The sequence below is a fragment of the Haematobia irritans genome, chromosome 4 (genome assembly GCF_050003625.1).
Source record: "Haematobia irritans isolate KBUSLIRL chromosome 4, ASM5000362v1, whole genome shotgun sequence".
NCBI classification, from domain to species: Eukaryota; Metazoa; Arthropoda; class Insecta; order Diptera; family Muscidae; genus Haematobia; species Haematobia irritans.
The window spans coordinates 195,982,853-195,998,409 of record NC_134400.1 but is presented as its reverse complement, the minus strand read 5'-3'; the positions used below and the strand labels follow the sequence as shown (position 1 = coordinate 195,998,409).

The following is a 15,557-nucleotide window of genomic DNA, read 5'->3' as shown; positions in this document are numbered from 1 at the left end:
GAAGTTTTGACAAAATTTTCTATAGAAATAAAATTTTGACAAAATTTTCTTTGAAAATAAAATTTTGAAAAAGAAAAAATCTATAGAAATACAATTTTGACAAAATTTTCTATAGAAATAAAATTTTGACAAAATCATCTAAAGCAAAATCAATTTGACAACATTTTCTGAAGCAAATTTGCATAAAATTTTCTATAGATTTTTTGACAATTTTGACAATATTTTCAATAGAAATAAAATTCTGACAAAATTGTCTAAAAAATAAATTTTTGACCAATGAAATGAAATTTGGACAAAATTATCTATAGAAATAAAATGATGACAAAAATTTCTATAGAAATAAAATTTTGACAAAATTTTCTAAAGAAATAAACTTTTGACCAAACTTTCTTTAGACAAAAATTTTTATAGAAATAAAAGTTTGATAAAAATTTTCTATGGAAATAAAATTTTGATAAAAATTTTCTATAGAATTAAAATTTTAACAAAAATATCTACAGAATAAAATTTTAAAATTTTCTATTTTTTTATAGAAATAAAATTTTGACAATATTTTCTATAGAACTAAAATTCTGAGAAAATTGTCTAAAAATAAATTTTTGACCAAATTTCCTATAGAAATAAAATATTGACAAAATTGAAATGTATGCTAATGTTTATGCTTATGAGTATGTTTCTTTTTTCCAGATGTTTCTTTTTTCCAGATTTTCTTCTTTAACATTTTCTTTTCTTATTCTGTCGTCTGAAAAGCTCTTTCTACTGAAGAGATTCTTAGATCGTATTTTTTCCTTCTTATCCTAGTTTCTATTTGGATTTAATTCTTTCTCTCTTTTTCTAAGTGGAATTAATGATAATGTAAATAATATAACCAAATAGATAATTGGTTTTCTTGTGGCTAACGGTTGGTTAGCTCAATGAATGCCAAAGGATATATTTGCTTATTGATCTCAATGGAATATGTTTATTGGTGATTAGATAACATTCAATTGTTGTAGGCTGTTTATTCTAAGAAATTTGTTTATAAACTTAATCTAAGAAATTTAGTAATCCATATGCTCAATTTGATACTTGTACATTGAATATGTTTCTTTTTAAATTATTTGGAATTTTTTCGCCTAGCTCTTATGATGTCCCGTAGGATCAACATGGGCCCTACCATTGGAGATGATATTAGTGTGAGAGACATTTTTACAGGTAATAGTTCGACATTGAATATAGCACATGCAAATTGTCAAAGTATTTGTCCCTCGGTTGGGACGTACAAGATACACCGAAAAAAAAGTTTACTATTGTTTACGAAAAATGAACTAACCCATAGTAAGAATGACCATGATTTGGCGCCAAAGATTTTTTTCATCTAGATAAGTTCATGATTTTCTTATAAATAAGTTTATGTATTGCATCGTATTTTAGTTCATTCTTACTACGCTGAGGGAAGAATGTACTTACACTCATTCAAAATATTCCTGCTATCCGGAAAAATGAACAAGTTTTTGGGAATCCTATATTTAGAAATTGGTTTCAAATAAACTATTTATCAGTATAATTTTCAAAGAAGTAAATAAATTGAGGAATTAAAGGTACAACAAGCCTATATACAACTAAGAAATTTTTCGTACAATATAAGACAATTTTTCATAACTACCAGTATTTTATTTCAAAAAATTATTATTATATTACATAAAACTATGGCTTATGATATACAATAAAAGAAATGTTTTTATTTGTACGCTGTATGTTGTTACTTTTCGATAGTTAGTAATTGCTTTTTCAAAAGAGTAATATTCTATGTTAGTAGAATGAAACTAATTAATATCAATTTCCATTTTCTATCCATATGAAAGATATATGCCATAAGTTGCTATTTTCATTTCATTTTTGTCCAATTTCACCGATTTCGCTAGTTTTTGTTGTGTGGATTTGCGTCATAAGTCTCTGAAGTTGAAAAGGTATATGAAATATAAAAATATTATCAAATTCTATGGTATTTTGATCTTTAACTTACAAGAGAATTTTCTTAGAGCCAATAGGGATATCAGCTTAGTTAGCATTAAACAGTAAGAAGATTCCAAAAAATACCATTAGATTTGCTGTCATCCTGCAAATGAAAATTATTTTTAATAAATAGAAATTTTGGCTTTATTACAAATGGACGAAAAACTTACCACATTGAAAAAAATCATCCAATTACTACATTAGTGGAATCATATCCATGCACAAATGGGACATTTTTGAAATCCTTCTCAGAATATAAATGAAATAAAAATATTATAAAATTAGATATAATTTCCACTTGTCAATATAGCATTTAGTATTTATGGTGGATATTAAGTTCGAGTTTAGTGGCTAAAATCCCAATTTTTCATGATTAGTTTTCTTTAGAAATACATGGGAACAAAATTGAACCGTTTTTGTGTTCATTTAAAATTTATATCAAATTTTTAGTAATTTGAGGTTGCTGAATCCAAATTTACACTTGTTTTTTTAAGAGCTCGACTTTTTGAGATATACGGTTATGTTCAAAATTAAGGCACTTCCGCTATATATATTGGAATAACTTGAAAACAATTCATCATCTTAAATTAAAAAACAGCGTTCTACATAAGCTTAAAAACGATTTTCTGTTCTTAATCGTGTAATCCATTTAAAGAATATAAACTTTATAAAAAACTTGTTTCGAGCTATTCTCCATCAAGTTATATTTAAATTTGCATCGAAGGCGTATAATTGTATACTTTTCTTACTGATTTATTTCTGATTTTAGCACCTAAACTCGAACTTAGTACACACCTTAAGGACTCGCTATAACATAAAAATATAGACTCAAAAAATTGTACTGTGATCCAGATGTAGAGTAAATATAGATCATTTTATTACCACTCATTATGAATATTTTTATGTAAACCAATTTAAAACCGCACTAATTTTAAATTATTAATAGAAATATACAGTTTCTTAATATGTGATTTATTTTAGAGTTATTTATTTTTTATCAATATAAAGTGTTTTTGTTTTCTCTAACATCACACCATTCACTTATCAGTTTCTAAAATGTTACGAAATAAATGTATTTTTATTAATAAACACAAATACCGCACGCAAGCGCACCACGTGTGCGCTTCATAAATGCATCAACAGAACTGAATGCACCAATAAACTCAAAGACACAAATAGTCATAAAGGACACATATGTAAAGAAAAACAACTCCACACACACATGATCCCTTTCTGATCTCGCTATTGCAACAAAACAACTATCACCACAAAAGATACCAACAACACACATTCCATAACATCATCGCAATAACAAACACAAACAAAAAAAAAAAGATGATGCAATAATTTCATAATTTCTTCTCACTTCAATTTCCAGTATCACGTTTATTGATTAGTTGGTATTCTATCTATAGGATAAGGTAAAATATATTCAAAATTTACGAGGAATCCATAAAAAATTATATACACCCGTCAAGGATTAAATTAACTACTTTTTATTCTACTTTATCTAAAATTTTCAATGTGAGGAAATATACTCCAACTTATAGTAAAAACCGAAATAAGCTGTAGGAAGCCGCCATACGAATCGGTACTGTGGTTAAGTTAGTTTTTACTACAAAAATTTTTTTCCATACAAAAATTTTTCTTAGTAAATTATCCACATTTCGTAGTAAGATTTTTATATTTCCTATGTCTTTTTATAATACAATCAACGATGCATTAACTATTGTATTGGAAATTTTTTTTAAGGAAAAATTCGTCCCATTTCGTAGTTAGTGAACTAAAAAACATTTACTGAATTTTTATAAGTTTTCCTTTAGCTAAGTTAATTTTCGCAGTGGTTACGAAAAATGAACTATATTACAGTAAATTTTTTGAACTATGTGGAAGTTAAACTGGTCCTAAAATTAACAAGACACCTTTTTTTCTGTGTAGATGAGTTAAGGGATATGCTATTGGATTCGAATGTGCACGTAATGGGACTTTCGGAAACATGGCTTAAGCCATACATTTCAGATAATAGTGTTTCTGTACCGAATTACACCTTTTGTAGGAATGACAGGCCATCCATGCGAGGAGGTGGTGTTGGCCTTTTGATTTCACGTGGTATTAAGTTTAGGAAAGTTTTTCAGACGACTGCATATGGTACATGCGAGTAATTGTTTGTGTAGATATTTTGTGGGCGAATTTCAGTACTAGTTGGAGTGGTATATCTTCCACATGGAGATTGGGAGACGGTACAGCATCAACTAGGCGATGTTATTGTGAGATATAGGCATGTGGTATTGTTAGGTGATTTTAATGTGAATCTCTTCAATTGTCGTAATTCGGCCTTGGTAAGGGATACATGCCACAGTTTGGGACTTTCTCCGTTGCACAATTCGCTTCCCACGCATTGGGATAGTTTTCATAATTCCACTTCACTGATTGACTTTTTTCTGGTTAGTGACATTAATCAAGTGAAATTTTCAGGCCAATTGTCGGCACCTTCTTTATCGCATCATGCGTTAATCTACGCATCTTTTTCATTTATCGTTCATAGACAGGATATGTATATTGAATACAGGAATTATGACAGAATTGATATGGATGGAATTGTTTCTTATATTGGAAATTTTGACTTTTCCTATTTTTATTTTACGGACGATGTGAATGAGAAGGTTGAGGTTTTGAACACTTTAGTATCCACGTTGTTTGAATATGTCCCGATAGTAAGGTTCAGAACGGGTCGGAAGAAGTATCCTTGGATGAATAGGACTGAGGTGGTTGAAGCTAGGCGGCTTAGAAACCTGTCGTGTGTTCTATAGAAATAAAATTTTTATAAAAATGTTCTATAGAAATAACATTTTGAGAAATAAAATTTTGGCAAAATTTTCTATAGAAATAAAATTGTGACAAAATTTTCTATAGAAATAAAATTTTGACAAAATTTTCTATAGAAATAAAATTTTGACAAAATTTTCTATAGAAATAAAATTTTGACAAATTTTTTATAGAAATAAAATTTTTATAAAATTTTTGTATAGAAATAAAATTTTGAGAAAATTTATTATAGATATAAAATTTTAAGAAAATTTATTATAGATATAAGATTTAAAAAAAAATTTTTTTAGAAATAAAATTTTGAGAAAATTTTCTATAGAAATAAAATTTGGAAAAATTTATTATAGAAATAAATTTTGGCAAAATTTTCTATAGAAATAAAATTTTGAGAAATTTTATTATAAAAATAAAATTTTGAGAAAATTAAATTTTTAAAATTTATTTTCAATTCATCCGTCCTAATATGAATTGAAATAATAAAAACAAATAGATATCAAGCTTGGCAAAATAAAGAATTTTATTTATTTTGTCAAAATTTTTTTTTAAACTGAAAAAGATCGAATAAGAAACAAAATAAATCAAATTTTGACAAAATTTTCTATAGAAATCAAATTTTGACAAAATTTTCTATAGAAATCAAATTTTGACAAAACTTTCTATAGAAATCAAATTTTGATTTCTGTAGAAATAAAATTGTGACAAAATTTTTCTATAGAAATAAAATTTTGACAAAATTTCTATAGAAATAAAATTTTGAGAACATTTATTATAGATATAAAATTTTAAAAAAATTTATTATAGATATAAGATTTTAAAAAAAATTTTTATGGAAATTAAATTTTGAGAAAATTTATTATAGAAATACAATTTTTGCAAAATTTTCTATAGAAATAAAATTTTGATAAAAATGTTTTAAGAAATAAAATTTTTATAAAAATTTTCTATAGAAATAAAATTTTGAGAAAATTTATTATAGATATAAAATTTTAAGAAAATTTATTATAGATATAAGATTTTAAAAAAATTTTCTATAGAAATAAAATTTTGAGAAAATTTTCTATAGAAATAAAATTTGGAAAATTTATTATAGAAATAAAATTTTGGCAAAATTTTCTATAGAAATAAAATTGTCACAAAATTTTTTATAGAAATAAAATTTAGAGAAATTTTTTTATTAAAATAAAATTTTGAGAAAATTTATTATAGAAATAAAATTTTGACAAAATTTCTATAGAAATAAAATTTTGAGAAAATTTATTATAGAAATAAAATTTTGGCAAAATTTTCTATAGAAATAAAATTGTGACAAAATTTTCTATAGAAATAAAATTTTGATAAAAATGTTCTATAGAAATAAAATTTTTATAAAAATGTTCTATAGAAATAAAATTTTGAGAAAATTTATTATAGAAATAAAATTTTGACAAAATTTATTATAGAAATAAAATGTTGACAACATTTTTTATAGAAACCAAATATAGACAAAATTTTCTATAAACAAAATTTGTGACAAAATTTTGACAGAAATAAAATTTGTGACAAAATTTTGACAGAAATAAAATTTTTACAAAATTTCTACAGAAATACAATTTTGACATATTCTCTCTGTTGGGTAAGCTACTGTTGTAATTAGTCAACGCATAGGTTCCAGAAAAATGCTATTTACATCCTTAAGCATGAATCAATTCCAGATAATGGGCGAATGTATTAAACTTGTATTGTTTCCGTAAACAATTCTGCAAAATGACACTGTTAATACATGTCTAACATAATCTCTATATCATGAATCTATGGCCTAAGCTACTACTGTCACATTCATTATATTCCATATGCAATAACATAATCGATTTGAATTGGTTTTCTGTCGGTATCGGGTAATTTTTCCTTTTGAATTCCATTATACTACGGTGATATTACACAATCCACACTATTAACGGATTAATTGTCTTAGAATAAATTACCATAAAAAAAGCGATTATTGTAAATTGAAAACGCATAGAAATGGCTTTATGGCAATACGCGTTTCTAGCAAATCACAAAAGAAATCAATGGAGTGCCAATAACAAAAAAAAAACAAAAATTCTTACATCTGTCCAGATAGACATTTCTATTTTAGCCGAGCAGTCTCGTTAAGTGATTGTGTTGACGTATTTGTTTTGTTGTTATTGTGCATTCTAGTTCTAAAAAGATTTGAAGAAACATTGCTCGTTAAGTGTTAAATGATTTAAATACCTGTCCACCTCTTTGTAAAGGTATTTGCACTAGTTGTTGATCAAGGAGTGCCAGTTTAAAAAAGAGGGGAAGCGGGTGAAAATTGGAACACAGTGTGGTTCTTATTATACGCCCTGAGTCAGCTTCAAATGGTATATGAATGCGGATTTCCTTTTAGCAGAAGGAGAAATGATCAACATTTAATAGAAATTTCATTCAATTTGTTCGCGTCTTTGTTTCCTAGGTCTTTTGTTTGTAATGGTGCAAATAGGATTTCGGGTAGGCAGAAAGAAAAGTAAACCGTTTTTGTATAATCTATAGGGTTTTATTTTGACCCAAAACACATATTTTTGTTGCCAAATTTTAAGTCGATTAGAGTAAACCTGAGACCTAGCCTTTGATCACATAAATGTGTTCACAGGTAGACGGTGGCCGGTCCTGAGTATTTCTACCTATCTCGTCTCATATAATAATTATGAAAATTGTACTCACATTTAGTTCAAATTGATCATGCGTTTGTGTCTTAAGTCTTTTGATATCATTCATGGAAATATGTTTTGAGGTACACAGAAAGAAAAGTAAACTGGGAAAAAATTAACTAGCATGTACTCCATATTATGATATTTCCTAGTGCGCTACTTAATTACCAAAAAGTTACTGTAATTTTTTGATATTTTATCCGAAGAAAAAAATGATGTAAATTTAATTGAAATTCAGTTCAATGTGTTCGTGTGTTCTTTTCTTAAGTCTTTTGTTTTTGTATCTATAGAAACAGGATTTAAGGAAAACAAAAAAACAGTTTTATGGGGAAAAAGTGAATAACTTCGTCACAAAATTAAACTAAATTGTATTCCATTTTTTTACATATTCAGTAAATTTTGAACATTTTGAAATTAACTAAAAGTAAAGAAAAAATCATTGGCTCCAAATTATTACAATATCAACCAGGCCGTAGTTCATTTTTACTATTTTTGAGAATTATTTTCCTTTCTGCTATAGTTTCCATTGAACTTATTTGTACGGTCAAGTGAAATTCGAATTCTTTCAAAAAAATCGGACTACTTGTTTTTTCGTTTATAGGTACAAATACGGCGGATATGCATATATAAAACGGTTCGTCTTAAAAAATGTCGAGGAGAGGGTGTACCCTTTCCACCAAATTTTTTAAAAAATGCTCTGTATTCAAGTACACAAAAAAAATTTTCTTTCTGATTCAATCACGAAATTAATTGATCCAATTAATTTTTTAATTGAAATGTCTTCAATCACGAAAATGATAGTATCAATCACAGTTTTAATTGGGCATAGAAAAAAATCTTGATTAAAAAATTAATTGATTTCATTACCAAATTTCAATTAATTTTTTAATTGATTCAATTAAAAATTTAATTGATGTTGATTGCAAAACTCAATTAATTTATTAATTTAAAAAAGGTAACTATTTTCAATTACCTTTTGAATTGGCTTAGAATTTTTATTTGGATTAACAATTGATTGTTTGAAAAAAATTTTAATTAAAAATTTAAAAAAAATGTTAATTACTTTTTTAACTGACTTAGTCTTCCGAATATGATTAAAAGTTTATTGTATCAATTAACTTTTTAAATCATTTTTTTCAATCATTGACTTAATTAACTTAATGTTTCTATCTTGATTAAAAAGTTAATTGTACCAATTAATTTATTAATTGAAAAAAAAAAATTCAACTTCAATTAACTTTTTAATTGGAAATATTTTGGTGATATTTTTTTCTGTGTAGTTGGACGATCTTCTATATTTCTTGTGAATTTTAGGTGTATTTTATTGAGGAAAGGTAGGATACCTTCATTTGCTCTTAAAAGATGTTTGAGGTGATCATATTCCTTCTCTGGGTGCGGAAAAGTGACGTCCCTTTAAAACAATAGAGCAAAATTTAAACTTCTGCGATCTAATTGAAATTAACAGGGAACAAGCACCGCAGTGAATAACCTTCCCTGAAAATTCTTGAAATTTTCATTCAAGTGTGGGGCAAGGAAGGTTGCCTCCACGTTCATAACCTTCCCCCACTGCCTTTGTAAATTTCAAAAAAACTTAAGATTTTTTTTCAGTTCTAGAGAAGGTCCTCCTCCCCGACCAAATATCGAAAAGTGATGTAGCGTATCTTTTGTAAATGTCCCAGAAAATGTCAAGCAAATTATATGCCCAAATTTCAAAAAGCAGGACAAGGAGCGGCCCTTCTTCCGTCCAAATATCACAAAATCAGGTATCAACTATTAATATCGTAATCTCTCCCCAGTCCTCTGTAAATTTCAAGTAACTTGGTCAAGTTTAATTGTTTCTCTGTATGTACTTAAGAGAAACGGATGTCTTCCTATGCCCTTTTATTTTTCCCTGACCAAATATTAAAAAAATCAGGAACATGATATAAATTTCATAACCTCATCCATTTTTGCCGTAAAATTTCAGTCGGAGGAGTTTAGTTTTGTTTTCACTGTACTTAAAAAAAATGTCGGGCAAAGGGGAGGTCTCCCTCTGCGATCAAATATCGAAAAATAATGTAGCGGATCTTTGTCTAGATGCCAACCCCGACCTTCAATGAAAGTTACAAGCATAATTTTGTTCCAAGTTTCAAAAAGTAGGGCAAGGGGGAGGCCTCCCCTCCCCGTCCACATATGAACCCATCAGGTACCCCATATTAATTTCATAACCTCACCGCATGTTCTCTGTAAATCTCAGATAATTTAGAAAATTTTAGTTTTTTCACTGGACCTTAAAAAAAGTCGAACAAAGGTGAGGTCCCCCTCCGCCACCAAATATTGAAATATAAAGTAGCGGATCTTTGTCTAGATGCCAACCCCAACCTTCAATGAAAATTTCAAGCAAATCGGTCAACTTTGGTCCAATTTTCAAAAAGTCCGACAAAGGGGAAGTCCACCTCCTTGACCAGGTATCAAACAATGAGCTACCCTATTTTCACCACATGAGCGCCCCCTACGAAAACATAAAATTTTGACAAAATTGTCTATAGAAATAAAATTTTGATAAAATTTTCTATAAAAATAAAATTTTGGCAAAATTTTCTATAGAAATAAAATTTTGACAAAATTTTCTATAGAAATAAAAATTTGACAAAATTTTCTGTAGAAATAAAATTTTTCTATAGCAATAAAATTTTGACCGAATTTTCTGTAGAAATAAAATTTTTCTATAAATATAAAATTTTGACAAAATTTTCTATAGAAATAACATTTTAACAAAATTGTCTATAGAAATAAAATTTTTGACAAAATTTTTTCATAGAAATACAAAATTTTGACATAATTTCTACAGAAATAAAATTTGGACAAAATTATCTATAGAAATAAATTCGAATTTATTTCGGCATAAGCCGGCTATCATACAAAACCATTTTTCGGAAGGTTCAAGTGTGGGTTTAATGAACTGCCTGAATTTATTCTGATAATTGGTTGATAGTTTTGCTGCAAGTAGAGGATGCTGATGAGGAATGTGGTAATTTCGAAACGTGCGTCCATCCAACCATCTTGCAGTCTATAGGGCTTTGCCCAAATAAATTTGACAAGCATACTTTTCCTCTGTAGTGAATGCATGGTTTTAAGCTGAGATCAAAAACAACTATAACGATTGAAGAGAAACCAACAATAACAAACAAAACGAAATAAAATGTTAACAAAATTTTCTATAGAAATAAAATTTTGACATAATTTCTACAGAAATAAAATTTGGACAAAATTATCTATAGAAATACATTTTGACAAAAATTTCTATAGAAGTGAAATTTTGACAAAATTTTCTATAGAAATAAAGTTTGAAAAAATTGTCTACTCGTATAAAAATAAAATTTTGATAAAATTTTTATAGAAATAAAATTTAGACAAAAATTTTTATAGAAATAAAATTTTGACAAAATTTTCTATAGAAATAAAATTTTGGACAAAATTTTTCTATAGAAATAAAATTTTGACATGATTTCTACAGAAATAAAATTTTGACAAAATTTTCTTTAGAAATTAAATTTTAACAAAATTTTTCTATAGAAATAAAATTTTCTATAGAAATAATTTTTGACAAAATTTTCTATAGAAATGAAATTTTGACAAAATTTTCTATAAAAATAAAATTTTGACAAACGTTTTTTATAGAAATAAAATTTTACCATTTGTTTTGTTTTGTTATTGTTGGTTTTGTTCTTTAAGCATTGTTGTTGTTTTTTATTGCAGCTTAAAACCATACATTGACTAAACTACAAGTGTAGCTTAACCAACAGAGGAAAAGAATGTTTGTCAAATTTATTTGGGCAAAGCCCTATAGACTGCAAGATGGTTGGATGGACGCACGTTTCGGAATTACCACATTCCTCATCAGCATCCTCTACTTGCAGCAAAACTATCAACCAATTATCAGAATAAATTCAGGCAGTTCATTAAACCCAACAATAAGCCACACTTGAACACTCCGAAAAAGGCTTTACATTGATAGCCGGCTTATGCCGAAATAAATTCAAAACAAACATATCTCTTTTCCTATGCCACTGTCAAATCATCGATTTGAATTCACATGGCTGGGTTTATTTTGAGCGTGCCTCCTCTTCTTTTTCCATTTGTTTTGTTTTGTTATTGTTGGTTTTGTTCTTTAAGCATTGTTGTTGTTTTTTATTGCAGCTTAAAACCATATATTGACTAAACTACAAGTGTAGCTTAACCAACAGAGGAAAAGAAACGTGCGTCCATCCAACCATCTTGCAGTCTATAGGGCTTTGCCAAAATAAATTTGACAAGCATACTTTTCCTCTGTTGGTTAAGCTACACTTGTAGTTTAGTCAATGCATGGCTTTAAGCTGAGATCAAAAAAACAACAATAACGATTGAAGAGAAGCCAACAATAACAAACAAAAGGAATGAAGATAGAGGAAGCACGCTCAAAAACAAACCCAGCCAAATACATTCAAATCGATGATTTGAGTTTGGCAAAGGAAAAGAGATATGCTGGCAAATTTGTTTAGGCAGTAGCCGACTATCAAACCCTTTTTCGGGAGGTTCAAGTGTAGTTCACTTTGGGTTGAGTGAATTACCCGAATTTATTCTGATAATTGGTTGATAGTTTTGCTGCAAGTAGAGGATGCTGATGAGGAATGTGGTAATTCCGAAACAGCTGTACATCCAACCATCTTGCAGTCTAAGGGCTTTGCCCAAATAAATTTGACAAGCATACTTTTCCTCTGTTGGTTAAGCTACACTTCTAGTTTAGTCAATGCATGGCTTTAAGCTGAGATCAAAAAAACAACAATAACGATTGAAGAGAAGCCAATAATAACAAACAAAACGAAATGAAATTTTGACAAAATTTTCTATAGTACTAAAATTTGGAAAAAAATTTCTATAGAAATAAAATTTTAACAAAATTTTCTATAGAAATAAAATTTTGACAAAATTTTTTATAGAAATAAAATTTTGACAAAATTTTCTATAGAAATAAAATTTTGACAAAATATAGAAATAAAATTTTGACAAAATTTTCTATAGAAATAAAATTTTGACAAAATTTTTTTATAGATATAAAATTTTGACAAATTTTTCTATAGAAATAAAATTTTTGATAAAATTTTTCTATAGAAATAAAATTTTTGAGAAAATTTTTCTAAGAAATAAAATTTGGACAAAATTATCTACAAAAATAAATTTTGACAAAATTTTCTATAGAAATAAAATTTGGACAAAATTATCTATAGAAATACATTTTAACAAAATTTTCTATAGAAATAAAATTTTGACAAAATTTTTTATAGAAATAAAATTTTGACAAAAAATTTTTATAGAAATAAAATTTTGACAAAATTTTCTATAGAACTAAAATTTTGACAAAGTTTTCTATAGAAATGAAATTTTGACAAAATTTTCTATAGAAATGAAATTTTAACAAAATTTTCTATAGAAATAAAATTTGGACAAAATTATCTATAGAACTACATTTTAACAAAATTTTCTATAGAAATGAAATTTTGACAAAATTTTTATAGAAATAAAATTTTGAAAAAAAATTTTTTTATAGAAATAAAATTTTGACAAAATTTTCTATAGAACTAAAATTTTGACAACATTTTCTATAGTAATAAAAGTTGGAAAAAAAAATGTTCTATAGAAATAAAATTTTGACAAAATTTTTTTATAGAAATAAAATTTTGACAAAATTTTCTATAGAAATAAAATTTTTGACAAAATTTTTCTATAGAAATAAAATTTGAACAAAATTATCCACAGAAATAAAATTTGGACAAAATTATCTATAGAAATAAAATTTGGACCAAATTATCTATAGAAATAAATTTTGACAAAATTTTCTATAGTAATAAAATTTGGAAAAAGAATCTATAGAAATAAAGTTTTAACAAAATTTTCTATAGTAATAAAGTTGGAAAAAAATGTTCTATAGAAATAAAATTTTCTATAGAAATAAAATTTTGACAAAATTTTTTTATAGAAATAACATTTTGACAAATTTTTTATATAAATAAAATTTTGACAAAATTTTCTATAGAAATAAAATTTTGACAAAATTTTCTATAGAAATAAAATTTTGACAAAATTTTTCTATAGAAATAAAATTTTTGAAAAAAATGTTCTATAAAAATAAAATTTTGACAAAATTTTCTATAGAAATAAAATTTTGACAAAATTTTTTTATAGAAATAAAATTTTGACAAATTTTTCTATAGAAATAAAATTTTTGACAAAATGTTTCTATAGAAATAAAATTTGAACAAAATTATCTACAGAAATAAATTTTGACAAAATTTTCTATAGAAATGCAATTTTGACAAAATTTTCTATAGAAATGAGATTTTGACAAAATTTTTTATAGAAATGAAATTTTTACAAAATTTTCTATAGAAATAAAATTTTGACAAAATTTTATGTAGAAATAAAGTTTTGACAAAATTTTCTATAGAAATAAAATTTTGACAAAATTTTCTATAGATCTAAAATTTTGACGAAATTTTCTATAGAACTAAAATTGTGACAAAAGTTCTATTGAAGTTTACTAAACTAAGATTTTTTTGCTTGGTAGTAAATTTTTTCCAAATTTTGGTAAAGTATTTTGGGCTCGAGTGGCAACCGTGATTGTATCTCACTTAGAGCTTCAAATGGACTTGTGATACAGAAACAGTGCACTTAGGAAAATTTTGGTTTATTGTAAGATATGTTAACTACAAATTACAAACACCGATGTCACTTCGATAATACAAAAACTAGTAAATATTTTTCGACAACTTTAAGAATATTTATTGAACATAATTAGTTTTTTTAATCGATAAAGAAAATTTTGTTGTTTGAAGGAAAAAATTGGAGTAATTGCAAGAATGTCTTTAGCGCCATACGAAGTTTAAGATAGGCACAGTTGTTGTAAAACGTACAAATTAACCCTTTCACTACCGAAATAAACCTAATGATGAAAACTTTTATTTTTCTTCTGTTTTTACTTGTACTAACAGCATTTAGAACAAAAACTGTCATTTTGAAAACCTACCCCAATTACTTCAAGAGCTATATGAGTTTGTTCTGAAAACTTGATTCTTGACCAAATAGCCTTACGAAAATAAGCGCTATTTGGCCTATAATATCTTTCAAAGTGTGAGAAAAAATACAAAAAACTACCCGTAAAAGTATCAGCTATAGTTTTTGTATACATGACCATTTACTAGAAACATACAGTACAAAAATTGTCTCAAATTTTCGCATTTTTCGTTTATTGTTAAAGAAGTTTATAAAAATGTATTTTAGACCTCACCAATATGGACAATATTTATAGCTTATTTAGATTAAAGCTCTACTTTAAAATAACATCGAGAAATAAATCGAAATTAAGTGGGAAAATAGGATTTGGTGTCTTTTTCGAATGTCCTTCTAAGTGGACATCGGTAGTGAAAGGGTTAAAAAAAAATCTGAACTATTTTGTTGGAAATACGAAATTAGTAAATCCTAATGCTTCATTTGTGTATAACTTTTGTCGTTTTTCTTAAATAACTCTTCTGAAAAAAAATCAATTCTACCACTAGAACCACTGTTCCACCTAATACATGTTTGTGTCTTAAGTCTTCAGTTTTGAAATATAAAATTCCTTTAATTGACGTCATCATCAAATCAAATGAAGGTTGTTGTAAAACAAACGTTTTGCAACGGTTTATTCTATGTTTATCCAGCTCTCCAGAAGCATTTGTGTAGCAAGTCGATCTGCATGGCTCATGTTCAGCTATGCAACATTGTTGTAAACACAAAGCAAACTATAACATTATCAATCAAACTATGAGCGCCATCTGGGATTTGCAAAATAAATTCTATTGTTTAATTTATATGACATTAGCCTGAAGGTGGTGGAAATTCGTGAGTTATGGAAGTTAACTTTACTTTCTTGTAAATGTTTCCTTCCAATGGAATTAGTCGCAAAACAGAAACAAAAAACAATACTTGAATTGCATGATATCAAATCACTTCATCTAGCTCATGAAATTATTTTAGTTTTATTTTTTTTCT

At 26.4% G+C, this 15,557-nt stretch overlaps 1 long non-coding RNA gene across 1 annotated transcript; it reads right to left on the bottom strand.

Annotated features, from left to right (window-relative positions):
- Positions 1–1,948: 1,948 nt before the first annotated feature.
- Positions 1,949–3,097, bottom strand: LOC142234904 (uncharacterized). The gene is made up of 3 exons (XR_012721743.1): positions 2,878–3,097; positions 2,166–2,239; positions 1,949–2,098 (listed from the first exon to the last, which is right to left on the bottom strand). It is a non-coding gene; the product is annotated as an uncharacterized LOC142234904 (long non-coding RNA).
- Positions 3,098–15,557: the final 12,460 nt, after the last annotated feature.